We start from the raw sequence: 26,158 nt of genomic DNA, 5'->3' as shown, positions 1-26,158 counted from the left end.
CTGGGAGCCTCCTTGAGTTGTCCAGCTGTTTGAAAATGGAATGTAGTATTTTAGCTGATAAAAGGAAGCAGCTTTATCAGGACTAAGCCTGGGCAATTATCCCAACACTTGGGCTGGGGGAGCTCTGTGACGCAGACAGAACAGCATCCAGGCTTGGCTGATATTGAGCTGTCTGTGACGTGGTGGTGTCTAAGAATGCAGACCACTGGCTCCTTTTCGGGTGGGTCAGGACGTGTGGGACATTTTGACTCTCACATCCTTGAACCTGGTGGTGGGAGCAGGACTTTCTTCCCCAGTGTGCTGGGTAGATAAAAGCAGTAGCTTACCTCAGTGCTAGACAGCCACAATCTGAAAGACTTCAGTGAACCCTCCTGCACAGAGTCGTTTACCTCTAATCTAATCTATTCCATTTACCGCTGCCAGGCAGTGGGTGAAGGTTTAATCTCTGTGATGTTTTTTATTATTGAACAAATGTTTAAAATGCAATAAGAAGAAAATTAAAAAGCATACAGTGCTGAGCTCTCCTGTGTGTCCTGAAAACATAGCGATCCAGACACGGGCCTGTGGTTAGTGGGGGCTCTGCAAATCAAAGCTCCCAGGCTTGACAGTGAGTTATATAACTGAGCATTATTGATTATATCTGCACCGCACAAGTATCCAAACAGCACTCCCTAAACTCCTGGAGTGCACTGGCCTGAGAGTGAAATCTGTGATGAGTTCTCTGGTTACCCTGAAATGCTGGTCAGGAATGTGGAGGGGATGTGACAGTGCAATGTTCACAATGACCCTAGTGCATCCTTCTCAGTAAGGATGTGGTGAAAATGTTGCTGCTGTGGTGACTCCCTGGCACCCACAAAACCCTACAGAGGTTTCCACTCATTCGTGCACACCAGATGATCAGGAAGCCAATACACCAGGGAAACCACTTTAAACAACTGCTCAATGGACCAGCAAAAACCGATTGTCTAGTAAGGGTGCATCTTTAAAGTCTGCTGAGGCTGAAGGTTTCTGCAATGATTCTATTCCATCTCCAGTTAACGTGGCTGTTTAAGCTGGAGGGGGGCAGAGAGGGATGCTTATTGGCTGGGGGGTCATTAATGGTACTTAACTTTGTCTCCAAACAAGATGATTAATACACAGGGACAGGCCATTGGGGTCTCTCTAGTCTGGCACGCTGCTCTGAAGGGGACGGCTCTTGTGGAGCAGCTTGGGGAGGGCATTCCATACGTCATAGAAGCAGGTTCAGAGAGGCTTGTGGGAGAAGCAGACACACTGGGCACTGAGGATGGCATCACTGGCAGAGTGGAGAGGGTGGGGGGTGACACAGAAAGAGACAAAGACAGCTACCTAAGGAGGGACTGGCTTATAGGTTAGGAGGAGAAGCTTGAATTTGATGTAATGGAAGATGGGAAGCCAGGGGAAGGATTCAAAGAGGAGACCCACCTGGTCCCAGCTGTCACGCTGAGGGGTATTTTGCTTTTAGCTTTAGCTCAGGCTGAGCCAGTCGGGGTAGCAACACTTATATCTGCCTCTCCTCTGGCTGTACTGACTGACTCCCTTCTGCCATCTTTGCTGCTAGGCAGTTCTCCTTACAGGGTAGGAGACTGGCCTGCCCACCCAGCTTCCCACTGGCAGGTGGGGGAAGCAGGCCTGCTGGAGGAGAAAGCTTTGCTGGGGGAGCTGGCCCTGAGAACGGATGGACGCTGTGAGCGTGCTGTGCGGGAGCAGGAAGGACGGAGTTGGGTCTGGAGGAGACAGGAGAGCTTGGAGGAGCTGAGTGCGTGTGGGGGAGAGCAGAGCTTGACAGAGAGAGGGAGAGCTGGGTGGAAGAAGCTGGCTGGGCGTGGTAGGGAATGGTGGGGAACATCTGTCTGCATGGGGGAGCTGGTGGGGTTGTTGGGAGGTGGAGAGCTGGCAGGGGTGGGGACAAGCTGTGTCTGTGTGCATAGGAGCTGCCTGTAGCAGCAGTGGGGCCTGGGTGCTCTAGGGGACGAGATCCCTGCCCTGAGCAGGAAGGACACTGGGAGGCAATGGGTAAAGGCGCGTGTATGTTTGTGACAGAGCCATTCTCTTGATCTGCAATGGCTTTTACAGCACAGAGCCCAGAAGGATTGTAGCAGGCACAGTCCAGGCTGCATTTTATTTCTGGCTGTTTAACAACTCTTTATTTGATGGGTCAATAAACTAGTCAATTTACCCTGGGTAATTTGCTAATGGCTACAAGACTTGGCCGGTGTGTGTTGGGCTGGGGCCTTCCTGTGTCTCAGGTGACTGCAGTGTTTGCCCTCCAGCCTCACACCGAATCACCCCCCTGAAAGGCTCCGGCAATAGGTATATTTGATGACTGATAGGAGGGTGGCGTGGAAGGAACCATGGCAGAGGATTCCTGGGCTGCTGGTAGCCTGGGGGTTGGGGATGACTCCCCTGTGCTTCCTGGCCTCTCCGGAGTAGTGTCCTTCAGCCTGATTCAGACTGGGCGCAGGGGCCTCAGTATCACCTTCTAAACCCAGCCTGTGCACTGGATCAAGCCCTAGCCAGAACCGGTGCAAGGATGTTTCGCGCCCTAGGCGAAACTTCCACCTTGCGTCCCCCCACCCCACGGCAGCTCCCCCCCTCTGCCCTGAGGCAACTCCCCACTCCCCACCCTCCGCCCTGAGGCACCCCCCGCCCCAGCTTACCCCTGCTCCGTGCATGAGCACAAGCACCCCGAGCACGCCATCGCTGCTTCACTTCTCCCGCCTCCCAGGCTTGCGGCGCCTAAGCTGATTAGTGCCGCAAGCCTGGGAGGTGGGAGAAGTGAAGCAGCTCACCCCCGCCCCGCCTCCTCCCCGAGCACACCGTGGTAGCTTCACTTCTCCCGCCTCCCAGGCTTGCAGTGCCAATCAGCTTAGGTGCCACAAGCCTGGGAGGTGGGAGAAGTGAAGCGGCCATGGCGTGCTCGGGGAGGAGGTGGGGCAGGGGTGAGCTGGGGCGGGGAGTTCCCCTGCGTGCCGCCCCCCCCCCCTTACTTGCTGCAGGCGGCCCTCCCCGTGCTCCCCTGCCCCAGCTCCCTCCGCCTAAATGCCGGCGGTGACCGGGGCGGCCGAAGATCCAGCCGCCGCGGTCGCTGCCGAAGAAAATGGCGCCCCCCAAATCCCAGTGCCCTAGGTGACTGCCTAGGTCGCCTAAATGGTTGCACCGGCCCTGGCCCTAGCTAGTGTAGCTACTGGTGCTCTTCACATGATGTGGATGTGGATATTTCAGGGCCCTTCCAGAGCAACCACGGGTGCCAGTCTGCAAACAGGTGTAAACCAGGAGTGCTCAATATGACCCAGTGTGGGTCAGGAGCCAGCCTTTCCTGCTTCTCCCCTGTGGGAGCAAAGAGAGGATTATGTCAGGCCCCTCCCTCCCTGCACTACTGCCTGTGGGAGGAGAGCTGGGCGGGAGGGGTCTGGAGCATCTCTGGCCCAGTCTCGGCATGTTAGTGAGCACATAGTGCACTGGGGGGTGGGGCCGGTATGACTCTGGTATGTGTGACGGTAACAGGATGGGATCCTCACAGTCCATCAGACCTGGCAAGGTGGAGGTGGAAGTGGCATTAGCTTGAGCCCTCTCACTGCTCTGTGTGTGAGGCCAGCCCTGACCTGGGAGGCCCCTGATGGGTGGTGAGCTAAACCAGTGTGGTGTGCTCAGCTCCAGCCAGGCCGCTGTCCATGCCAGGCTGGGCTGAATTTCAGATGCCGGTTTCCATTCAGGATTTGTAATAAATTGTGAGCCGGGAGCACCCCACTCATTTCGAGGAGGGTGGTGGCAGTTCCAGCATTAGTCACCGTCAGGCTGACCAGAGCAGCTGTATCCCTCCATTCCCTGTGCTTTCAAAACACTCCTGCCTTCCTCTCCCCTCCCTCAGCTAACTGGGGTGATTTCCTTTAGGTCTGAATTAGACTATGGGCGAAATACCTGTGTGGGGGTTGAGGAGAGGTCATCAGGACCATCCTTCGTTCCTCTTCATTGCATCATTGTCTCAGCCAGTCCTGTATGGTGCAATCATGTCACTCTGTCCTTGGCCAAGGGTGACTAAGAGCGCAGGCAAAACTCTGACTCCATCTCTCTAGGAAGCGCTTGGCCTCCAGAAGTCAGCCAGAGCCCTGGGTCATGGGAATGGGAGGCTTGTGAGGATGGGAAGATGAGCAAGAACTCTTCGCTGCCTCGCATCCCAAACACAAGAAGGCCCATGGCGTCAGGACACCTCTCCTGAGAGGAGATCAGTAGACTTGGTTCATCCCAGATGGACACAGCTCAGGGCCAGAGGGCCAGATCCTCAGCTGGTACAGACTGGCCCAGCTCCATTGACTGCAGTGACTCCATTGACTGGAGTCAATGAATGTTGAGATCCTGTACAGGTTGGAGCCCTACATGCTGAATCCCAAGCCATTGCAACAGATGATGGAAAAAGCCATTCAGGTCATTGAGTCTGTTCTCCTCCTGTGCAGATGGCCCCCGCACTTTCCAGCTCCCCAACCTTTTCCTAGGTCTGACTTTCTCAACCTGCCCTGCTCAGGGCGCTGTGCTTTCTGCAGGGAGCGATCACTTGCTAGACAGAAACTGCTCAACTTTGTTTTCACAAACTTGGGCAGCTCTGCAAAGCTCCGTTTTAATCCTCACCTCTAGGCTCGCCTTTACTCATCAACATTTCCCTTTTGCAGCTACAGCAGACACCGACGCCCTGCTTGTACACAGGGTCACTGACCTTGAGCTCCGCCAGTCCAGCCTTATTATTAAACACTCTGGTCAAGTGGCTGTCCTGTGCAACGCCTCGGTATCTGGACAGCTTCTCCCGGTGCCAGGGGTCAAAGGCTAAACGCTCCAGTTTGTAGGGTGGCTAATGAGAACTTCCACTGCCTCATGGGCTTTCGCGTATTATCACTGCTTTCCCCTCCTGCCATCTGCGAGCCTTTATTTTCAACCCTGCTCAGGTGTCCCTTGGAGCCAAAGCGACTCAGAGATGCTGCTCTCGCTTGTTTGATGCTTTCCCAGGCATGGTTTAACCTCTGATCAGTCCAGGTGTGTCCACCTGGAATACCACTTGCAATCTCCCTTCCTGGCAAACACGGAAAGGAGAGACTGGAGCGTTGCTGCCCCTGGTGTTCGCCTCTCTTCAATAACAATACCTTGCATTACTAGAGCACCTTTCATCCCAAAGCATTTTACAAACTGTGTGCAGGGATTTCTTCACTCACTGCTGCAATCCGGCTGTTTCCTTGATGGAGGGGGCATGACAGCTGTTTATAACAGCTGTATACTGCAGCTCAACAGCAGCCATTTCAGCCATCACTGGAGTGCAGCCACCTCTGCAGTGCAACCTGACAGCAGTCTCAAAGCACTGCACACCATTTTAAGGCAGGAGGTGCAGAATGCCATCGTATCCAATGGAGTGGAAGGGGTGGGATGTAATTACCCCACTGGAATCTGATGTGGACACCCAGAGAGCTAACAAACCTATGCTTGGGAAAACCCCCGTGGGATTTCTAATGACTTCAAGTCCTCAAGACCTTAGTTGTATGTCTGACCTGAAGGCTGGCACCTCCGTACGCACAGTGCCTCCTAGCACCATGCTGAGGGTCTGCTTCAGTGCCCATCCACAAGAAAGAGCTCTGCTTACTGAAGTAGCGATACCACTTTTTAAAGCAACTGGGAGATCTCCATCTCAGTACCGACAAGGCCTCACCCTGCTTAGCACAATAGCTGATCTTTGACCACCGCTCTCTTACCCACCTAGATAACTCCTAGATAATCAAGCTTCCTAACTGCATGATAGTGGGAACCATCTTTAAGAACACATATTGACATTAAAAAACCCTGTGTACCTATTACATGAACTCATTAAATTTAATAGGATGGTTATTGCATGTTAAAAAAATACCAACTAATTATGAAAAACATATTTGCCAAGGTTTAACTATGGAATAGATGCATCAATTACATGGTTATTAAACCTCAAAAAATATACACTTTTAATAATGAAGTGACATTTAAATAACATACATTAACCATCTTATTAAATGTTGATTCTGTTCATATTTGAGGACTTTAATTTAGTGCATTTACCCTCTCCAGTGTGCCTTGTGCTGACTGTACCATGCATCATTAACTATCTTTTCACTCATCATTTTGTAAACTTTTTTTTCTACATAGCAGAGCAACTCATAGGCTGAGCTGGCTTTAAAACAATCCAGTTCTCCCATTTGGAGAGGGCATCTGCCAAGGTGTGTATGGAAAGGTGGAACGTCTGGGCCTGATTCTCCATTGCCCTGCTCCTTGTGTACTTACACCAGTGCAAAGAGGGAGTAAAAGCTTTTTAAATCTGTCACCTTACAAATAACCAGGCAGCTGAGCTCCTCAAGATTTCCGGCACATTTTAGTTTAAAATGATCTCTCTGTTTCTGCAAAATCAATGATGTTTGTAAGGAGTAGCCAGGAAACAGGCAATGGGTAAGAGAAGGAGGATGGTTAATGTCCAGAACTGGGTGTCAGGATGATCTAGGTTAATTTCTGTCTCTGCGAGTCTTGCCGTGTGACCCTGGGCAAGGCATTCCACCTCTGTGTGTGGCCATAGCACCATCAGTAAATTGGGGGTAATGATACTTACTGGGAGGTAGAATTCTCTCATTTGTAAAGCACATTGAGGTCCTTGCTTGGGAGATGCTAGGGAGGCAGCTGGGGTTCAGATCCCATTTCTTAACATTCACGAAGACCACTGGTAGCATCCTGTAAAGTCCTCTACAGCCTCCCAAGCAGTGTACACCAAACTTCCTCCCTGTTGGTTCAAACCCCCTCTACGACTCCCTCTCCCCGCAGTCCATGAAGCACACCTGCTCTCATGATCATGCCCCATGCAGTCTGGTTTGGACTGTATTATCTGCACTCTATCAACTGCTCAGAGCACAGACTTCTTAATTGTTTGGCACAGGCCTCGTTGAATGATGCCATGTACGCTTCTGGCGCTATATAAATGATGATAATGTTAATCTACTGCAAGGAGCAAAACATAAGGCTCTCGTAGGATACTGAGCAGAGACCCATTTCTATTAATGGCCATCCTCTGCTTGAGGGAGGATGTTGAATGCCAGAAGATTCACTTGTTGGTTTCCTTAGGATGTCCTGTCCAGATAGGCAATATCTCCTTGGCTCCATCCTTTCATTCAGTTGCTCTGAGCCCTGCTGCAGGGTAAAGGACTCTTCAGCACTGCTCTTTGCTCTGCTGTGCAAATGAGAAGGCCTGAGATGGGGAAATGAGAAGAGCCCTTCAATGCTGGTCATTAGCAATTGATCCTGCCCAAGAGTTTAGTGCTGGGATTATGTTGCTCTTAGCAAGCACAAGTTGACAGGGGCATTAGTTGAGTCCTACCAACCCAGACCTATCGTCCTCAAGGGCCTTTTTCAGGGCTTCTGTCTAACCCTGCTTACCCGTTTACCTCCTGCCCTGGGCTGTGCAACTGAATCTGGGTCAGGGCTGAGACTTTCAAATGGGACTAGTGATTCTGAGTGCGTCAATTTTCAGGTGCCCAACCTGGGACACCTTTAAAGGGCCTGGTTTGCAGAAAGGGCTAAGTGCAAAAACTGGTCCAAAATGTTCAAACTGGTCAGTTTTGACTGAATATTTTCACCTGAATTTTGATGGAAAAAATGGGTCCAACTTTTCATTAAATCTTCACAAAAGTTCCGTCCCGTCTTTCCACTGGCTGTACCCAGCACGCACCATCTGCAGATCAGACAACTGCACGGGGGTCAAGATGGGCACCCCTAGTCACTAATCACTTCTGAAAATCTTGCCCATTTTGTAGGAGCATGAGAAATTCATGCTTCAATTGTGGCAGGTGATTGGGGAGCCATCACCGAGAGAGGCGGCGTCACAGGGCACATGGCACAGGGCTAACCATTGTCGGGGAGCAAAGCAGGGTGTTGGGTAAACAGGCGGCACAAGGTAACACAACCATAGGGCTTGCAGACCTGCTCCTGCTTAGTGAATTTATCGATCTCGTCGTACAAATCGGGATATAATTTAGAAATCATTCTCCCAGAATCATGAAAGCGCCTGCTGCTAAAATAAACCCCTCCCCCCATTCATACACCCCCCCCCACCTTTTGCTCCTGGCTCTGAGTCGCCTCGTCCAGCTGGAAATGGGCATCTCTGTGGCTGGAACTGAGAATCCTGAGGGCCTCAAGCAGACAGTTCCGCTCAGCTTTCTGGGAATCAGACCTGGCCTGGGTGCCGTGCAAGCCAGCCATCATTTACATTATGTCAGACAGCCAAGATGTATTGTCTCCTGGACTCACTTGTAATGTTTCCTGCGTCCGCACTGAGGTAGATAATCTGTATTTGGGAGGCCCCAGTGGATGGCAGTACATACAGAAGCACTTAATTAATTATGGAGAAGTTAAGTCACTGGGGCTGGTAGTGGAGGGGCTCTCTGCTTTCCCGTGATCCTGTCTGTACCATTCCGCCCCTGGGCTGAGTTACAAGCCTCCCAGCTCTGTGATGGCAGAGATGCAAAGAAGAGGCTGACACTCGCCCCATTTGGAGTCAGCGGGGCAGAAACTAGGGGTAAGCTCCGTGAGACAAGTGCACCAAAAAGCCATTTTGTTGGGGTCGCTTGGAGTAAGGAAAGCCTGAGGCAGGAAGCCAGGACCTCCTGCGCTCCAATCCCAGCTCAGACATGGACTCCCTCCATGGCCTCAGGGAAGTCACTTCATCGCTCTGTGCCTCGGTTTCCCAGCCTGCAAAATGGAGATAATACTGACCAACCTCACAGGAGCCTTGTGAGTATTGAGGAGGAGGCCAAGTTCTGCTCTCACTCATCCTGGTATAAATCCATTGAGGCAGGCACTGCTGATTTTCACTGGTGTAACTGAGTGTGGAAACTGGCTCACTGCGGGTAAAGTGCTTTAAAGATGTAAAGTGTGAATGAAGCAGAGGTGGGTTCAAGCTGCAAAATTCAGACTCGGAGCTGGATTTGGAACAAACCAAAGTGGTGGGATTGGATTCAGGGTCTGATTCTGGCCCATCTGTAATGGTGATGATGATTTTCAAGGACTATATCTGGAAAGTGACTGTTAGACCAGGATAATCTCCCAGGTAGCCCGCACCCTCCATGCTGTTTTCATCACATACCATCTCATGTTTGCCAGTGATCAAAGATCCTTTGTATTCTGCTCAAGGCACTCACTTTTCCCCAGCTCCAGCCTCTGCTGCCCAGTGATCCTGCAGTGACATCATAATACTGTATTTACAACATCACAGGCATTCATGTGGCACCGTGCCGTGCTGTTGTAAGGGCAGGACTGCGTCTTTGTTGCAGACTCCTTCAGCCCTGGTTGAAGCACACGTCCCTTTGATGATAAGCGGTGGGAACACAGAATATTCAACCGTTTTGTACATGTTGCTCTCCTTTTAAATCCTGACACCAGACGTGCTTGATGGCTCTTTCCTAACAATGGAAGTGGCAGGAGCCAGTGCTTCTGTGCAGTCCTTATCCAGGAAGCCACATGTCCTAGGAAGTGTAGTGATGGCCAGCAATGTGTTGTGGTAATCTACAACCACGCAGAGAACCCTGGCCCTTCACACCCTATCAAGCCCAGGACTGCTAGAGAGAAATCTGGGCCAGTGTTAGCAGAGAGCAGTGATGGGGACAGGAATAAAAACTGCCACCATACCATGCCACCACTCCCAAGAAAGGATTGGTTGTGAGTAGGAAAAAGCCTCTGTGACCAGTCACCCTGATGCAGCAGAGATTGCCCTTGTACATGCCTGCTCAGCACCCTTGTCAGCCGGTGACTTGTGCCTCTGATGTATGACAGTAATAGACTTCCGGATAGTGCGTTTTACACAAATAACTATGGCTTAGCCATTGTGAAGCATCCCCTAGTTGGGAAGCAGGGGTTGGGGAGGGGGAGTGATAATGGTGCAGTAATTGGTAAATTACAGCTGACGTCTTCTATAATTAAACATTCCGTCCACACCAGCATGGAATAAACTTGTCATCAATGTGACTGCACTGAGCGGAACAGCCAGGCAAAGGGACTGGCGCTTGGGCTGAAAATCTGATCTAGAGAGAAGATTCTGGCTTATGGGTCCTGTAGAAGCATGGACTATGGCTGTGTGTGTGTGTGTGTGTGTGTGTGTGTGTGTGTGTGTGTGTGTGTGTGTGTGTGTGGGCTTGGGCTGAGGCTCCGACAAGTGTGTGGATGTTGTAACTATCTGATCTATCTTCACTCCTTGTAGTATCTAGATGCCCAATGCTGGAGTTTGGAACTTCGATATGTTCCTGGTTGGGGCTATGTTCTCTGCTCATCCTCAGGGGAGTTGCAGGCTTGGGGGAAATCTAAAGCTGGTGTGATTTACACCTTCTCTGGCCTCTAGGATTATATCTACACAGCAGAGAAAAACCTGTAGCTGGCCCTTGTCAGTTGACTCAGGCTCGAGGGGTTTGGCTGCGGGGCTGTTTCCTTGCTGGGTAGACTCCCTCCCACCTCGCAGGATCCTAGAGCCTGAGCTCCAGCCTGAGCCTAGATGTCGACACAGCAGTGAAACAGCCCCGCAAGCCCCAGTCGGCTGGCCCGTCTCGTTGCTGTGTAGGCATACGCTTCGGGACTCTGCTGCCCTGCATCTTGTGCACCAGGGTAGTTGATAAGAAAATCAGGCCTATTGCATGCAAGTTGTACTGACACAGAGTCTTAGGAATTCACACCCACTTACTGGTGCAAACCCCACCCTCCCTGACACATCAGCTCTGAGCTAGCCTGCTGAGTCTAGGGGAGGCCAACCTGGTGTAACTCCCTTAACCAAGGGGCGGTGTGAGAGGAGCGTAGCAGGAAATGCAGCTCACACAGTGTGAGTGAAAGCCAGGGTGGCAAATGGCCTACCAGTTCAGATTTGTTTGGGCAAACCAGTGCTTAATTTGTGCCAGGACTGAGCCCCGGCACCTCAAAGCTTGGCAGTTCATAGCCCCGGCACCGCTGGGCTCGCCGCATCAGTTATGAAATAAAAAAATTGCTTGAGCCCGGGCACCTCTTTCATTACAAGTTAAGCACTGGTGCAAACTGTTCATTGAAGCCCTGTGAATAGTAAGCAGAGATGTGAGAATCACGCCCTGTTCGTGGCTAATTCACATGCAGACAAGGGGAGGAAATCCATGGGCTGTTCATTAAATTGTTTGCCCAGATGTAGTGCTATGCCAAAGCACCAAACCCCCTGCAAACACCTGCTAGTTCTGTGAGCTGGTTAGCCCAACGCAGGCTCTGATCTAGCCAGAAGGCCACCGTGAAGGGGAAGCGGCACTAAGGAAAACCAGAGCTGGGCTTGAATCGGGCCCCAGAGAGGAACTCCTGCAGGAAGGGTTCAGATCTGGAAGTCCTCACGGCCCAGACTGAACACCAAGGGCAGCTGGTGTCCCAAGGCCTTCTCCTTCCTAGTCCATTCTCTCTTCACTGGCACAGCCCGGTGTGAAGCAACACCTGGCCAGCAGCAAAGGGGTGCTGCTGTGATCCTGGCTGCATGGCAGAGAGCGCAGATAGTGGTGGCAGAGGGAGAAAGAGAGGGAAAGGTGGGGAGGGGGAGAGCAAGGGAGCTGTGCTGCCCTTACAGGAAGGAAATAGACTGGCTGTGTTTCCTGGGAAAACCACACACTCGCCTGCCACGGCCACCGCACTGTTCCTGTGCTAGCTGCATAATGGATCCATAATAGTGGGAGGGAGGAGCAGCTATGACTCACGTTTGGCCATGCAGTACAATGCGAGATCAATTGTGTGTGTGTTTGTTTGTGTATCTGACTCAGTGGGGGAAATTCATCTCCGTGCAGGTGCCTGTGTAGGGGCATAAGGGGGACAGTTTGTGCCTCCCTTATTCAGAGGCGGCCGGGAGCCAGGTCTTTGGTGTAACCCCTGGCTGTTGCTAGGCTATGCCTGAGGGCTGCTTTAACTTACAGCTGCAGTAACAACCCGCCGCAGGAGTGCAGAATAGCCGGGGAGTGGGACTGCCTCAGCCATGCCCCCCGCTCACTGCCAAGCCAGCTTGCATCAGGTCAGCGGCCCCCTGTGCCCAGGAGTGTTCCTGGGTAGGGGCGAGGGTGGGGTTTGCACCGATCCTTGGGCAAAGTGTCTGTAGGGCAATTCTGGAGAGGGCCCTGTGTGTCTGCCAACCTGAATGTGTGTTTCACTCAGCCTGTCGCGCGCGCGCGTGTGTGTGTGTGTGTGTGTGTAGGGGTGTGTGTGTGTGTGTGTAGGTGTGTAGGTAGTCCTGGACTGTGGGGGTGGCCCGGGTACACAATGAGGATTAGAGTTTCCCCTTTTATGAAACTCACTTGTAAATGTGGGGGAAATGCAATTTAATTATGCTAAGCAGCTATTGTTATTCAAACACAATAAAATCGAGTCCTCCGTGTTCAGATTTCAGCTACCCTCAGTGTCAGGCAAGTGGAGGCCTCATTAAAGGCAGCCAGGAGGAGAGAGGGGGGGAATCTCTCAGGGGAATGCAGAGCTGCAATTTAAAAGGACACAACCACATTCTTTTGGTTTCAAATTATCTGTTTTTCCTTCTCCGGTGTTTAAAATACTAATTATTTAGATTGCTTTTCCCTTGCGGCAGGGACCTTGTCTTCATATTGGTCAGTTATAAACCCATGGCCCTGTCTAAATAATAACAATATTAATTTATATGCCCTGAACCCTCTCTCCTAAGTACTTTACAAATATTCAGTTGTTGAATATTTACCCTTTGCAAGGTTGGCAAATATCGCCACTGCATTGTAATATATTGGCTGGAGTGTATGAGAACCAATGCCCTCTACAGGATGGAGTCAGAACGGCACATCTGGGAGTCATAAATCTTGTACTGCTAAATGGTCAGTGGTGATTCTTATTTAGGTTAAATGGTAGGGACCTGTGATTTTGGAGCAGGAGAATCTGAGTCTAGCTCTAGCCAGGAAGTCCTAGGTGCCCATGTGGGGTTGATACAGTATTACTAATATGCTTGTACCAAGTGAGGCTACTTTCCAAGCTGGTAAATATTTCTTTCCCTCTTCTCCAGTTACCAGACCTTGATTTTCCTCCCCCTCCAACCCTATGTTTCTAGTAGATCTTGATGTTGTTATGACTCCTTCTTGACTTATTCCTTGTCTGTGCGCCAGCCTCTTCAGTGGTGTTAGCCCAATTCTAGGAACAGGGCTGACTTCTTAAGGGGGCACCTAGAGGAGAGCAGAGGCAGAACTGGTTTTTGTACAGGTCTGGTAGCAGTGACTGTTGGTTTGGTTCTGAGAGGGGAAACCGGTTGGATGGTCAGGGGAGCAGAAGCCTGGTGGGCTGGGATGGAGTATTTTGGGGTATATGGAGCTTTAAAAGATATGGCCCAAAATTGTCAGAAGGGCCCTGATTTAGGTGTCCAACTTGGAAACACCTTGAGCATCATTTTCAGAAGCAGTGAGCACCCTCGGCTGCACTTGGCATTAATGGGATCAGCAGGCGCTTAGCACCTCTGAAAATCAGGCCCCACACGTTGCAAGTTGGGCAACCAAAATAGAGGCGCTTAAAATTAGTTGCTGCTTTTGAAAACGAAGGCCACAGAGACTACACGTGGTTATTGCCTGTTCAAGGGCTGCCGTGGAACTGGGCGGGAACTGCATTTTTCGTTTCCTGGGAGAATCTGTGATTTCAAATATTTTCTTATTTCAAAATGAGAAAACCAAAAAAATTTCAAAATTTTGCGCAAAATGAAATTTAAAAACATAGTTTTGGGTCAATCAAAACGTTTTGTTTTGATAAAACTGAACTGTTTCATTCTGCCTGTCAGTCTATGGCCACTGGAGACTCGAGGTAAGAATGAAGTGATGCTGAATATAGCTTGTAAATAAGAATCCACTCTCTGTGCTAACTTGATGCATGGGTACTTTCTTTTTCTTGGTATTCTGATCTGATTAAAGCAAATACAGTTAACTAAGGGCATATTTGGCTTATTGGATTTCAGGAGACATAATGGGCATAAAGCTATTTTATTAATATAGACATCATCCACATGTTGCACGCTTACAGCTTCATATACACAGACACCATCATGGGGGGAGGAGTTTGAACCAGGGGTGTCCAACACCAAAGTACCAACTCCTGCCACTTTTGTAGGTGTGACTCTTCTTGGGGAGGGAGAGCAGACTGTTACTGTTGCAGGAGCTAGCCACTAGAGTAAGTCCTGAGCACAGCAACTAAGGGAATATATTTCATACAGCTGGACGTTTGTTCCTTGCTGAGATTCGTGATGCTTCTCGGGGGATGGCTCTGCTATAATATAACATCTCTGTACAGGGAAATTGTCTTCAGTAATAGTTTCTGGATTTAAAAAAAATATATATTTGTCATATATTTTATTGGAATGGAATTAAAATGAAATTAGAAACTAAAATAACTTTAATTATGAACTTCGTGATACAGTATGTTGTAAATCCTTCAGCATAATATTGGGCCATAAAAATGCTATTTTGTGATAATTATTATTATTATTATAATTAATGTGCCTTAATTGCTCGTACCACAGACTTGCATTATCTCCCAAGCTCCCTTGCAATGTCTTCTGCAAACAGTTTGCCCTGTGGTGTGTTGTGCATTCAGCCAATTGCGAGAGTGGACAGTGGGCTTTATGTGTGCATGTATGTGTGTGTGTGTGGGTATCTTCATGTAGGTGTGTGTTTGTTTTATCACACTGTCAGTCTTTTCATTCTGCTGTATAGCACCTTGTGTGTCTGGGACAGAAGGAGGCGCTATACAGTGAAAATCAGTGTTAACAATTATAAAATATTATTTATTATTAATAATGACCTCCCTCCTTCCAAAAACACACATGCACACACATTCTCTCTCCCTCTCTCTCTCTCGGCACTTATTTAACCACACATTTAACTTGAAAGTCAACATGAAGATATATATGCCATGGAGGTGAATATTAGTCAACAGCTCCAGCTATTGATCAGAGCACAGATGCAGTCTGATCACTTGGGAGTCTGTATACTGTGGTTGGCAGTAGAAGGGCAGCAAAGGGTTTATTTCTGGACAGCTGCCTTCTTGGCCTCCTGGACCGGGGTCAAAGGCATTGTTAACAGCTGGGGCCGATGCCTGGGCGTATGTGGGTTTAATCCTGCCAGTGAATCTTGGTACTGCTGCGAAAGGTCACTCTGGTTAGGGTCAGCGTGAGGGGAGGGGAGAGGTTGGTACCACTCTGGACTGGGAAGCCACCATGCCAAGTGGGAGTTGCTCTGAAGAATGAGGGGAGGCACTAGTGTGTGTGTGTTATGTGGGGAGGACATCATTCTGGGGAGGAAATGCAATCTGGAGGGGAGCCCTGCTCTCTCAAACTGGGGGAAGGAGTTTGTTTGTGGGGGATGCCTTTACTCTCACCAAGTGGGGCGAGCTGCTGTAGGTGGGATAGGCATAGGATCTTGCACAGAGGGGAAGGATCTGCTTCCTGGGGGAATTACCTCGTTCCCCAAAGTGGGGAAGGAGCTTGTGTGTGGAAGGAAATGGAAACGCTAGCAGCCCGGGTACCTCCCACCCCCATCACAATCTCACCATTTCCCACCAACAACTCTCTGCTCTAGCAGAGCCATCTGGTGTGTGTCTGTACATCCCGCACTGAGCCGGACAGAGAGGAAGGGTGGGTTACACCAAGGCAAAAGTACTCCTGTTTAACCACAAATCACCTCACAACCCACAGCGATAAGGCAGGAAACAGCTGAGAAAGGGCCGTGCCTTGGGTCATTATTGTTTTTGGATAAGTGACCCTCCCTGACTGCCGACAAACAAGGAGTTAACTCCCTGCTCAGGGCTTAACACATAGGTGCACGGTGGGGGAGCAGGGCAAAGGCTGGGACTGGAGGAAGGGGAGGGAACCAGGAAATGCTCTAGAAACAGCTGTCTGGTGGGCAGAGGGGAGAGAAGCCTGGTGGGAGGGAGAGAGCTCCCCACTGCGCTGGCAGACACAGAGGTATAACCTGGAGTGGCAGGTTTAATCTCAATGTGACTAACTGTCAAGAGCACAGGACTGGGAGCCAGGACATCTGCAGTCTCTCCCCACTCTGCCCCCTGACTTGCTGTGTGTGACCGTGGTTGTCACTTCCCCTCTCTCTACCTCAGTTTCGAATAGCGCTGTCCACTAGGGGTATTGATACTGACTCCCCGTGAGAGGCTGGGATGAGAAACACTGGAGACATGCAAGGTGTCCTCATTGCCCTGGCCTTTAACAGTTCAGTGTTTCTGGGGCGAGGTGGAAGGGGAGGACGCAGACTGGCTCAGGAGTAAAGGGTTAAAGCTTGGGTTGCTTCTAACCTGAATTAGATCAGCGAGCAGAGGATGGTCACAAACAAAAGGCTCTTTCGGCCTAATCCTAATGCAGAGAGGGAAGGCTGGGGAGATGTGGAGGGAGCTGCATGCAGAGACATATCCTGCATTGCCCTGTCAGGGACAGGAAACAGCCCAGGCCCCCTGGGAAGAAGAAGATGACTTTCCTCTGTGCTAGCTCCTCATTGCTAGTTTGACTGAGTATTAGAGCTCTCTAATTTTGATCACCCAGCACAATAGGAACAGAATAAACTATACACCAGCTTCCCAGGAGGGTTAAACACTGCCAATTAATGTGCCCCTAACAAATGGCCTGCTATCAGCTCCTTAGAGGGAGCTTAGCACATGCAGGCCCAGTCCATGCTGGGTTAGACATTATAATATACAGCAAGCACTCAGGAGAGAACGGCCTGGTCTGGTGAGTCTGTCCAGGCTCCTGGAGCCCTAGTTCACACTGGGTGTGTGCAGGCATAGCCACCCCCATGCCAATGACAAGGACCTTTCCTTTTGAGGGGAACCAAGGCAAGTGGGCTGGCCAGTACCTCACTGAGAACACGGGCCTGCGCCCTGGGTGTGACGAGATGGCCAAGCTCTGTCAGCACGCTGTGACTCGGTTCTCAGCCTAGGATGGTGGCACAGCTGGAACTGGCCGTTGTGGGTGGCAAAGAACTTGCCTATGAGGGTGAAAGAGGAGGGGCTAGCTAAAGCCGTGTGCTCTCCATTTATCTCTGCCCCTGGATGGCTGTAGGGAATACTCCAGTTCTGCTGATGCCCCTAGAGAGCCGCCAGTGGCGTGGGAGGCCTGCCTAGGACATTGGCTTGTTCTTAGCTGGCCCCAACTTCCAGCTGTATGCTGCGTGGACAGCCCTGAATGCATGTGGGGCCCCCTAGTGACCTGGTGCAAAGCAGGGGGGATGTGCCCTTGCCAGGAGGGGATGCTGTGTTGCAATGGCACAGATTTCACAGCATCTTATTGGAAAACCCGGGAGGTGGGCGGGTGCAAGCCCACCCACTTCTAAAGGCCCCTCCTCCAGCCTCCTGGAAGGGGCCACTGGACCCAGGGACCAAATGAGTACGGGGGACAACCAATGAGAAAAACAGGGACTGAGGTGAAGGTCATAGATTCAAAACGAGGGTACCGGATGGGGACACCGAGCCGAGAACCCCGGACAGCACCCACTGCTCCTCAGAGGTGTCAAGGGAGCCAGCGGACGCTGCCCAGTGAACTCTGCCCGGATGCGTGAAACTAGGGAGGAACGGAAATAGGCCCCACAGTCGCAGAGCACCCCCTCATCCAGCATCCTCCTCCTGGTAGTGTAGCTGGAGAGTTTGGCCTGGGCCAGGAGAAGGTTGACGAGGAGGTCTCGCGACTTCTTGGGGCCACAGATAGGGTGTGTGAAAATGAACAGGTGCGGGGAAAAGTGCAGCCAGAACCTCACCAAGAGTTTCTGGAGGAGCCGGAATAGGGGCTGCGACCTGGTGCATTCAAGACAGGCCTGCGCCAGATTCTCCCTCACGCCGCAAAAGGGGCAGGCCTCGGGTGCAGGTGTGAACCACGCCAGGTACACGCCCATGCTCACGGCTCCGTGAAGGAGCCGCCAACCGATGTCCCCAGCAGGCCGTGGGACCAAGGTGGGATAAAGGCTGGCCCACAGCGTTGTGACAGCAGTTTTGTTGTGAAGGACAAATGGGGTGGGGAGGAGGGAGCAGCACATCCAAGTGATCCAACCAGCCCTGGCTCCATCCAGCTCCCTGTGCACATGAGGACTCACTAGCGGGCAACTTATGAACTGGCCCTGCTTGTCCAGACCCTGTGTGGGCACATTTTCCATGAAGCCTGAGCACATGGCTCGGTGGCACAAACGCCCTTGCCTGCATGAGCTGTTCTGTGGCTGTGTACTCACTGGGCCATTTAGGGGGACGCTTCCTCTTCGATCTGGAAGTGGGTGGGGAAATCCCTAAAAACTGCAGCTGGTGATGAGTAGCCACCAGGTCTTTGGAGGCCCCTGTTGCAGATTCAGCTGATTCACCTGTGTTACCATTCCCCGCTTCCTGTCTGAGTTCAGCATCACGGCAGAGACCGGCTCTCCCCCCATGCTGCCTTGTTCCTGGAAAATTCTGCTTTGGTTTCAGCTCCTGGCTCCATATAGGTCAGGGTCATTAGAGTCCCGCAAACAGGTGCATGGGATGTGGAGGGGAACCACCGCAGTCTGAGGGGGCTTACAGGCAGGGTAGAGCAGATGGTGCGGAGTAATGGGGACGCAGAGGCAGGAGAGCTGGCCATATAGGGAGAGTGGGCTGCAGATGGGGACCTGGACAGTTGGCTTACCCCGTAGGGCCTGCCCCAAACCCAGCCGTAGTGGGGATGTCAGGAAGGTGGCCAGCTGGTTTCAGTATTTAATGGCCCACGTGAACAGCTTTAACCTCACTTGCTCCTGCTTGTGACTAATTCATTGGGAAGGAGGTACCTGTCCAGCTCACTTAGTGCATCTTTGCTAAGAACACGCTGCAGCGCATTATGTCTGAATTAAGGCGTCCGTAGCGTCACGCCTCTTAATTACCATGAGATTCCATTACGGACACATGCAGCACCAGGGCTGTGTGGCCGTGGGGCCGTGTCAGTAACACGCTGGGGCTGACTGGTCTGGGAGCAGGGAGGGGTGATTAGAGGCTAGTCCCCAGCTAAACCTGCCATCCGCTGGGGCTTTCTCATCTCAGACACGGTTCTCAGCCTCTCGGGGCTGAGTCCCCCTGTCTGTGATGGGTCTGCACCTCAGCCCAACCCCCGGCTACATCTGACCTGGCTTTGCCCATTCTCTCTCTCCCTCCCTCCTGTGGGTCTATTTCCCTTCTCTCCGGCTCCCTCTTTCCCTTCTCTGTGTTGGGTGTGACATTTGCTATTCTTATCGCCCAGCCCCCATTCTCCCACATCTCTGCAGCACTTTGAAGCCTCAGCTTCTCTCTCAAACTTCTCCCCAGATACCATTCTCCCTGCCAATTTTCTGCCCACCTCCTCACGCCCAGATCCTTCATTCCTCCCTTCCTCCCTCCCAGTTACACAGACATTTGCCAGACTGGATCAGACCCAAGGTCCATCTAGACCAGTAACCTGGATCGGGCAATGGCTGGTACCAGCTGCTTCTGGCGAAGGTATAAAACCCCACCGCCCAATGCTCTCCCTCCCTCATGGCTCTCCCCCTGCATGACTTGCCCCATCTCCCCGTGGAGACTGATCTCTTGTTGCCCACACAGACAGCAGGCTCCCGCCCAGCTTCCCGGCAGCCCCTTCGTCTGCTCCCTGCTGGCTGCCTCTCTCCACTTCATGCATCAGGCTCCCCAGCTCCAGCTGAGTGCAGCTCTAGAGAAAGCTACAGGGGGTCAGAGCTGGGAGCCAACTGCCTGCAGTCATGATATTCAGCCTGCAAGAGCTAGGCTGCTGAGAAGCTGCCTGCCCCACGGTCCCAGAACACTGGCTGGAACAGCAGGACGAAGCTGGGTTTTCAAAACCCAGAACTGTCCCAGCCAAACCAGACTGTTAACGGCTGTGCTGTGAGCTTCCCTTCCCTGTCCCACACCCCATGTACCCGTGGGATCTATGGGGGAGAGGACAGGGGAGCATCCCTTCATCCATTGCTGTTTCTGATTAGCCCCTCGGACACTGGAGGAGGAGGTGGGTGTAACCACTGGAGACATTGAAGATTGTATTTGGCTTCAGGCCACAAGTGAAACGAGTGCAGTGGGCTCAGCTGGGGTTATTTGTGTAGCATGGAATCACTGCAGGGTCAGGCTGAGAGGTTCTTAGGGGAGCCCGGAGTGGAACAGCAGGGGGATCCTGCAGGTCAGGAGTGAGGTGCATCTGCAGAGGTATGTGGGGACTGGAGCAGCATGGGGAGGCCAGGTGTATTGGCAGGACTGAAATGGTGGGGGGAGTATGCAGGCCATCGGTAGGTGCCTTGGCAGAGCTGTGGGGAAGGGCAGGGCTGCTGCCGTGTGCTGTACCTGCTCCGGGGCTAACGCAAGGGAGCCAGTCTCCAGCCCTGTCAAAAGGGCAAACCCTCTAGGAGCATAGGACACCGCGTGTTCTCTGCTCTGATTGGACAGAAACTGCGGTCATGAACTGGCAGGCAGTGCGTGGGAACGCAGGCGTCATCAAGATTCAGCTATGCAGCTGACAGCACCACTGTTCCTTAAAAGAAAAAACCCTTTTCACTTACTGTACCAGCTCATGTGCTGAAGCATGAAATGCCGTTAATACGGGAGTGATTAGCTCTTGGCAATGGCAGATGGATTTGAGAATGACAGTGGCTGTGCTCCCTCTGAGAGGGAGCGGAGTTTTACTCTTCTAGGAATGATTCCTTTAAGGGGCGAAGTCCTGGAAAATAGCACTGACCTGTACTGCATAGAAACTGTTTGCCCGTTGGGTCCCACGGTCAGTGCTTGCTGTGTGGGGACCCACATTGAACTGGTCTGTAAAATCTCAGGATTTTCTTCTTTCCACCTGAATGGGAATTTCAATTAAGCTCAATCAAGTAACAGCTAAGTAAAAAAGCACACTTTGTGTGTGTCCCAAACATAAACTGCTTTGTTTGTGTAGGACCGATAGGAAGGGTGGAAGTTATTATGGGTAACTGCAAACATTAATTGCTAGAACAATTGATCTGAGAGAAGCGCCCACTGGTGGAAGGCGGGTGTTTAGTACTACAGCCAGCTTTAGCGTAGACCCCGCTGCACCAAACCTCGCCCCTCCAGAAAGCTCATCTTAGCCAGTGGCTTATACTGTTTAGAGAGACACTGCAAATTGCAGCCAAGCCTTTGGAGTACATTTCTCCCTCCTCCCCCCGATCATTTAACCCCTCCCCAGACCCCATCATCAAGTGCACATCATGCAAGGCGAATTAAGTTCCATCACAGAGCCAGTCAGGAACCTGCATGAAATGCCAGCCCCTGAAACTGTGTCAATGGAATGAAAATGAAGAGCAAACATTGCGTGGTAGCCTGTTTTCCCAAGGAGGGTGACTTTGGGCTGCAGCCTTGAGCTGGAAGGAAGGCGCTGTAGGGAGCAATCCTGCATTGGGACAGGAAAAGGGAGGGGGGTTCTCTCCATCTCTTGCCTCTGAGGCCACAGACAGTCGGCTACAACACTGCTGTCAGCGGCCAGAGATGTCAGCTGAATCATGTACAACGTCTGTGTTCGTGTGAGATTTGTGGCAGAAGGTGTGACCATGCCCCTTGGGGCCTGAGATGATTATTTAGGGCTCCTGGTCTGAGAGGCATTTGCTTTCCAGGAAAACCCAGAGCAAAGAACTGCAGTATGTGAAAGACTCATTTTCCAAGGCTGCTGTCTCTCCGCGCTAAGTGTAGGCTGTCCTGTACAGACAGACACACACAGGGGGTCTGCCTAGAGAAGCTTACAGCCCACAGCCTGCACTGAGCCAGTTAGGAGCTGAGGAGTTTCATGCAGTGAGAGGGTGATCAGGGAAAGAAAACCTGAGATGTAGGGAGGGATGCAAAGGAAGGAATAGTAATACTAACTGGTGTTCGGTCTGAAAGCAGGTCCTCTTGACTCCAGCACCTGGCAGCATCTCTGGGCCTTGTACAGCACTTTCCATAAGATGGCCAAGCAGTTTACAAAGGTAGGTCTGTAGTGCTCAGAACTGGTTTACTGAACCTACTTCTTGAACAGTGCTTGGTATTCTTATGTGCCAGCAGATGGCACTCTTCCTACTGACTAGCTACACATACACATCCAGAGATATCTCTTTTGTACAGTGTTCTGGTCCTAACTATGATTATCCCCACTTTACAGGCAGGGGAAATGAGGCAGAGGGGCAGGAAGTGAGTTGTCCAAGGCCTTACAATGAGTCGATGTCACAGCCAGGACTAGAACCCAAGAGTCCCTATGCAGAGTGCACAGCTGTAAAGGGCCGTATACAAGATGGACAGAGCCAAGGTATGAATTTTCCATGGGATCCAGAGGTCTCAGTGCTCCCTGTAGGAAAGTAACTAGGACCAACTGAGACTGTGAAGACATGAAAACAGTATCCGAGCTGTCTGCTTCTCAGTGGTGAGTATGTCTATGTTGAAGTTGAAACCAGGATGCATTTTTAATGATGCAAGCAGGGCTGGGTTTCTTTAAATAAGATTAAGCAGTGAATACAGGCTCTGTAAACTGTGTAGTGCACCACAAATGCATTATTTACACCAGCTCCTGCCATGTCCATTTTAATTTTAAATGGGCTTCTCTGTATGCACCAAAGAAAGCAACAGAGTGATTGTGTCTCTTCTGTCTCCCCACATGTTGTGTGCCACGAGGAAACAGATCTGACCTGGTAAAGGGTTTGGTGCAGCTCCATCCACTGACTGAATTTTAGCAGGAGCAGCCAGATACTCTGATATGATGAATGACACTTGGAATTGGAAACTGAGTCAGCAGATGTAAGGATACTGGAAATAACTATCCGGGTGACTTCTCCTCATACAAAATAAGTTATAGAAACAAGAATTCAAATTGTGCAGTGGTTAGAACAGGCAACTTACAGTCAGGAGACCTGTATTCTATTCCTGACTCTGTCACTCTGTCAATATGACCAGTCACATCATTGCTCTGTGCCTCAGTTTCCCCATTTGCAAAATAGGAATAATGCTACTTAACCCTCTTCTCTGATGAAAGGTGCTAGGTAAGTGTAAAGCCTGATTATCGTCCTAGAAGAGGACACAAAGCGATGTCTTTTAACCTGGTATTATATTTTTTCAATTCCAGCTGGAAAGAGATTAGTAAAAAACTAGCTGGAACTGAAAGTCTAAATCACAGCAATCACCTTCTCCAATTTAAACCAGATGGGCGTGCAAACCATCTTGTGCAATACTCACATACAGAGCACCACCTCTGCTGCTGCTGCTGCCACTTGTTGGAGGAGCAGAAAACCTTGTCTGGATAGAAAATGCCACCTGTGGTCCCAAATGCCATCAAGAAACCTGATCTGCACTGCAAAGAGTCTACAACTGCACCTGGCTGTAGAGAGGAGATGGGGAGAGTGTGAGCTGAAAAACACAGTGAATGTTGCACTGTGAAGAAGCTGGTGGTTGTGGTCTGAAGGGAGGTGGGGACTTGGCCAAGGTGGCAGATGGCTCTCAGAGATATGGCACTCTTCTAATGAGCTGGTTTGGCTGTGGAAAAGGAGTGAATGCTCTGTACAAGCACGGTTCCCATTCCAAGTGCTGTCCACCTTACCAGAGTAACTGACAGTCCCTGCTAAAATGGTCCACAGTGATGTGCATGTTGACATTCAAACAGCTGTGCTGAGGTTTCTTTCAGTCAACATTCTACTGCAGTGGGTGGGCTTACCTGTCTCTTGGAGCTAGTGTCCCAGGCTGCCTGCAGACTCAGCCAGATAGCCCTGCATCACGCCACCTCTGCAACCAGAAAGGGCAAACAATTCATTTATCTATCTTTAAGTAACGCTGAAATGCTGCAGAAACTGCTGGGGCCACCCATGAAGTACAATATGTCCCCAAGTACCAGCTCCAGCCAACCTATTTGTGTGTACAACCCGTCCCTTTAGAGGCCGGGCTGTGCCAAAGCAGCTGTTTGCTTTGCTCTGTGGCTCGCTTAACACAGGGGCTGCTGTACTCACTAGGCAGAGGCCCTTGCTTTGGGGAGTTAAAGGCTGTGAGTTCTGTTGCTGATATAGCTTAGGCTGTTTGCCATGTGACAGGATTACAAGATGATGTTAGATATGCTCACTCCATTCTTTGTGGTGCTAGAGGAGTCGAGGAGAGAGTCTGTCTTTTACCTTCAAACTTCCCCCAAGTAGAAGTCAGGCTTGCCTGCATTTGGTTTCACACTGTGGTGAGGGGCCTGGATTTGGTTTAGCAGGTGATCCCAGCGTCACCTAGCAAGGAGGCCGCAGCTCCCAAGGAGTCACTCAGGCTGCAGTGTGGAAGCACCAGCAAGAGTCTGTGAGGGGGAATTGGAAGCCCAAAGATAATGACTGAGTGACACAGTGTTAGTCTCACCAGCACCACCAGAGTCTACAAGGTGCTGAGATGGCAGGTTGATGACTTGGAAAATAGACTTAGATGAAGAAATATCAATACAGAAAGTCATTCCTCCCTAACAGCCCCCGGAGTAGCCTATGTGAAATGGGCAGGAGGTCTCCAGGGAGCTGGCAGGTGTCTACATCACGCTTACTGAGTAACAGGCCAAGGACTGAATGAACCATCTTCCCTCTCAGCCCCTACTGGCTAATCGAGAGGTGCTCCCTCCCCTAGAGTGGTGTCTGTAGGCCCATAGTCAAGGTATGTTGACGAGGGACAGTGGCGCAGTGTGTTGTATTTGTTCTGTGGAAATGGAGGACGTCAGCCTCTGAGACAGTGAAATCTGGTGTCTTCTGTGAGTACAAAGGCAGCCGTAAGAGAGAGAGTGAGAGCCATGCAAACCTCCCATAAAAACCATCTTCCTCCTCCCTCTGTCCTCACGCCCACATCTCAGATCTAGTGCTGATTGCCTTGCTTTGACACACACGTATTGAAACTTACACCCAGACCTTCCAATAACAATCTGGAGAATCTGTCAAGCATACACCAGAGTCATCACAGCAAATAAATAACCCAATCTGCCCTCTCACCCTATATACAAACTCGCTTTGGGATGACAGAGACATTTGGCAAATACATGGAAACAGCCCCCCACTCCCCAAGTCTAAGAACAGGTTGATCCAAGGGCAACAGGACACATAAAATAAAGACACCTCCCTTTATTTCCTCTTCATTCCCCCCCCCCCCCCCCCCCCCCGCAGATGACCTGGGTCCTTGAACTGTGCAATCCTCTTGTTTTATACCCTTGCGGGGAGAGAACACAAACCCCTCCAGACGCAGACTGCTCCACAAGGGCTCTAATAGAAAAAATCCCCATTCCAGGGACATAAGCACAGCAAGCAAATGGGTGAGATGATTCCATTAGCCCCGAATCCATTATGACAACTCTGAGATCACTAATGAATTAGATTCTAGCTTCAGAAGCTTAGTTCCACCATAAAACATCTTATTTGTGCCGAAGAAAAGATGACCAGTTGAAAGTTCTGTTTTTTTACCAGTCCTGTGTGAGAGTGGCAGTATACTTGTACCTTAGTCTAACTTGAGACTTTATGGTTGGATATCTCCCTGTTCTAGAAGGGATATTTTAGTTGGCAACAAGTGATGATTAAAATTGGACAATGATCTGTAAATGACAGAACTTATTGTTTAGGTGTAATTCCTCTTTGGAGTGTGCTGATATGTTCACACATACCTCCTTGAAGCAATCCGAGGGGACTGTCATACGTGCATCTAAAAGTAGAATGCAGATGTCTGTTTCAGAATGGATAAAGCACATGATGTAATGACCAAAAAAAAAAAATACATTGCGCATACTTGGCAATCTAGAGGGTAGCTCTCAAGGATACAGTGTAAGATCCCTGTTAGCAGATGGCAAATACCTTCCTCATGCATCAGGCAGAGGAACACAGGGCTGCATGGTGATGGGACCCCAAAACACGTGTGGCCCCTTTCACGGGTGCCTGTCTAGTGCAATTTGCTTTCTGGCCCTGCTAGCATTTGCAGCTGCAATACCCTGGAAAACGGCTCTATTCATTATCCATTTTAATTTCACTCTGTATCCCCAGAGCTCTACAGACATATTTTGTTATCCCGACTGTCAAGAAGCTTAAAGAGTCGCTGATGCCGACTGGAAATCTTTGACAAACCCTCTGTTTGGGCACCATTCCGCTTGCCCGGCCTGTCTGCTTTGTGCTTCCATTCCCTGGCT

At 50.7% G+C, this 26,158-nt stretch overlaps 1 protein-coding gene and 1 long non-coding RNA gene across 2 annotated transcripts in view; one reads left to right on the top strand and one right to left on the bottom strand.

Moving 5' to 3' along the window:
• Positions 1-13,887: 13,887 nt before the first annotated feature.
• On the bottom strand, positions 13,888-25,285 carry LOC123374976. Its single transcript, XR_006581274.1, has 4 exons — positions 25,157-25,285; positions 23,699-23,766; positions 20,744-20,851; positions 13,888-14,352 (listed from the first exon to the last, which is right to left on the bottom strand). It is a non-coding gene; the product is annotated as an uncharacterized LOC123374976 (long non-coding RNA).
• The window catches only part of PLXNA1 (plexin A1), a 290,782-nt gene continuing 286,953 nt past the window's right edge, over positions 22,330-26,158 (top strand). The window contains exon 1 of the mRNA XM_045025437.1: positions 22,330-22,417. The gene's annotated coding sequence lies outside the window, so the exon portion shown is untranslated. The remainder of the gene's footprint in view (positions 22,418-26,158) is intronic.

The sequence above is a fragment of the Mauremys mutica genome, chromosome 7 (assembly GCF_020497125.1).
Source record: "Mauremys mutica isolate MM-2020 ecotype Southern chromosome 7, ASM2049712v1, whole genome shotgun sequence".
Taxonomy (NCBI): Eukaryota; Metazoa; Chordata; order Testudines; family Geoemydidae; genus Mauremys; species Mauremys mutica.
Note: the sequence above shows the minus strand (reverse complement) of the source record. Positions and strands in the feature narration are given on the sequence as shown.